The sequence below is a fragment of the Neophocaena asiaeorientalis genome, unplaced genomic scaffold (genome assembly GCF_003031525.2).
Source record: "Neophocaena asiaeorientalis asiaeorientalis breed wild unplaced genomic scaffold, Neophocaena_asiaeorientalis_V1.1 scaffold131, whole genome shotgun sequence".
NCBI lineage: Eukaryota > Metazoa > Chordata > Mammalia > Artiodactyla > Phocoenidae > Neophocaena > Neophocaena asiaeorientalis.
Window position 1 is genome coordinate 6,284,083 of NW_020173201.1, and position 3,371 is coordinate 6,287,453.

Consider the following 3,371-nt stretch of genomic DNA (forward strand, 5'->3'; position numbering starts at 1 on the left):
AAAAATTTGCTTTCCTTTTTTTTTTTTTTTTTTTTTTGAGCATCTGCCTTGGCTGCTGAATCTGAAAATAAAATGAACTTGGTTCTAAGTTCTTGTCACAGATCTATTTAGTTATACCCTCCAGTCCTCCAAACTAATTATCATGAACCATAAAGTTCAGCTTTTATCATGTGTGATGATTTAGCATGTATTGTGATTAATTTTTTTGCATTTAGTAAATTATCTCATCCTTTGAGAAGAAACAATTTAGTATGAGACAGAGACTTTTCTCCAGTGGCTTTTTTTTTTTTCTTTTTTTTTTTTGCGGTACGCAGACCTCTCACCGTTGTGGCCTCTCCCATTGCGGAGCACAGGCTCCGGACGCGCAGGCTCAGCAGCCATGGCTCACGGGCCCAGCCGCTCCACGGCATGTTGGATCTTCCCGGACCAGGGCATGAACCCGTGTCCCCTACATCGGCAGGTGTACTCTCAACCACTGTGCCACCAGGGAAGCCCTCCAGTGGCTCTTTCAATACCTGTGTCTGGATGACCTGTACTTATAATTTCCACTAGAATAGTCAAATATCTGCAGAAATCTGGTTTATTTTATGCATTCTACATGGGTAGAGACTGAAAAATAAATCAGTTTGACATATGTATCTTTACTGAATATTGTGATGGTATCTATTACTATTTAGGAGACACTCTTCAGGACATAGGTGAAGTAAGCAAAGCATAAATATACAGTAAATTTCAAAGTGCTGGATTTTGAGTAAATGTAAGTTGTGAAGTAGAATGATAGGAGTGAAAAGACAAGAAAATATTTGTGATCTTTTTTTTAAACTTAATGAAAAAAACAAGAATTTAGAAAATTATGGTTGTAGATGTTTAAAGTTCTTTTTTTTTTCTCCCGTACTGATTTCTGATTTAAATTAAGTGAAATAAGAATGGGTTACCTTATACTTTTATCCTTAAACTCAAAACTAATGGAGAATGATATTTAAAGAGATGATAAAAAATATATGCATTAAGTATAGTTAGGCTTGTAAGGCACTTCAAAGTTCAAAGAAGAAATATGGACAATATATATATGAATAGTCACGGTCAAATACTATGGAGAACATCTTCTATTCCTGGCCGTAGAATTGCCTTACCATTGGATTAGTCAATAAATGGAAGAAAAGAATCTTCAAATTTGCCCTCTATTTCCCTAGCGCCATTAATTTTTAAAAGTCCCACCTCACATGTTTACATGAGTTGAAACTCCCTGATTTCTACATCATCACCCCTAGCTCCTTCAGTTTAAATTTTATTTTACAACCACTATATTAACTTCCTTAAAATTATGAGACTACACACAACCTTTAAGTCAGATAACCTGAAGAATGTGTACTCTAAATTTATAAAAATCCTCTGTCCATTTGACCTTATAGAACAGTTTTAAAAATCTCTGAAAAGCAAATTTTACATTGATGCTATCACAGACTGACTGTTGACTTCCTGTTCATTTTTCAGTGTTTAATCCCACTTGGAAAGAGACAATAGATAAATCTGAATAATTACTTAAATATTTGTGGAAAATACACATTTTTATTCTTACTTTAGTTTTAACAATTTTGTGTTTTTAAGTAGCCTTCAGTTAATAAATAAGGTAATATTTTCAAGTATAAATCATCTCTCCATTATACAGAAACATATATACAACCTCTAAACTAATTTATTTTTGTTTAATTAAAAAAATAACTATTTGGCAGTGTGGTAAATATACAAGCTAGCAGAAGGCAAATCTGAACTTCTGACATATCAAGTGTTAACTCATGTGCTAATAATAGACTTCTGGAAAAGAAAAAAATGGAGCAATTGTTGGACTCCTTCACATTTGAATGCTGTCACTCTTAACAGCCAGTGCACCCTTTCAGAAGAAGAACTTGCATCTATAGGGTTATAGTTGTCATCACAGTCCAAACTCTTATCAAATTCTGATTTTAAATTTCTCTTGCTCTGACCAACAGCTGCTGCTTTCTGGTGGTCTTGGTACCGCTGGATAACTGAGCATCGTCACTTCTGCATCAGGATTTTCTCTTGCAAGCTGATGAGAAATAATCCTTTTAAGTAAAAAAGATTTTGCTTTTAACTAAGCTTTAAACCATCTCTGTCCCTGCTGGGATTTACAAGGTGGCTGTCAAGACAGTTCTTATGATTCTTTAGCACACATGAATTTCATTTGTATCCAAGATCCCATCATACAGTCTCCTTGAGAACTTGGCCCTATGTTATTTAATTTAATGAACTAATTTTTCTATGTTAATGCATATTTCAAGATTGTAAATCAGTATGCAAAATGGACAATTATTACTGCTATGTCTAGTTCCTTTTCTGTAGCAGGATTTTATTCTATAGTTTTCTAGGAACCTGATATACAGTCAAAGGAAAAAATTCACTCCTTTGAAAGTTGGTAGGCAAACTTTTAGCTTTACTGTCTAAAGTTGCAGAAAGCAGGCCAATTCTCTTTGAGCTAATTGGCTAAAAGCCAATTATTCCAGTGGCTAGATTATCAAGAAGAGAATTTTCTGAGTGAACTCTCCTTAGTTTTTCCCCCAGATGAAAGCTTTCTCTCTCCTTCCTCCAGCTCCCACTGGATTTAACTGTAAGGACATGGTGGAGAAACATGTTGAAAAAATCTTTAAAAGCTATTTGTAAGCCAACATGAAAGTTAGACAACTAAAACATAATAGAAATCTCAAAAGTTGTTAAAACCATATGATCTAATTTGAATTTCTGTAAATCATATGAATAACTGACAAAATAAGCATATTTAGCTAATTTGGCCTTTTGAAAAATTTGTCCAATCAGTGAATTGGATTTTGTTGGAATGAATTTGGTTAATAAAACTAGATAGAGTCTGAGTCGCAAGGAATAATAAGAGAAAGTCGAGGAGTTGGAGAAGGGAGGTGGTAGTGGGCTGGCAGTGGGGTAAATTTGAAAGTTTCAGGAGTAGTAAAAGTGAAGACAAAGTTAAATTAAGTAGCATTTCAATATAACAGTCAGATATCTCCCAGATTTCCTGATACACAGTCGACAAACTTATAAACTCTTCTTTGCCTCTAGAAAAGGGCTCCTCTAAGATCAAGTGGAATGAGATAGAAGCACGGACTCCTCACATGTGAAGCAGAAAACCTCAGGATCAATTGCACAACTTAGTTCCTTTACCCTGAGCTATGAGCCTCCTCTTAACTGTACCTGACTCTGTTTATTTCCCAATTCCCATCTTCACACTTCATTTTTATTTATCCTACTGTCAGAATATTATCATTGTTGATTGTATATTAATCAACAATATGATTTACAGGGCCCTTACTACTGTGAATCTTACCACCTGTTGCCCTTGATTT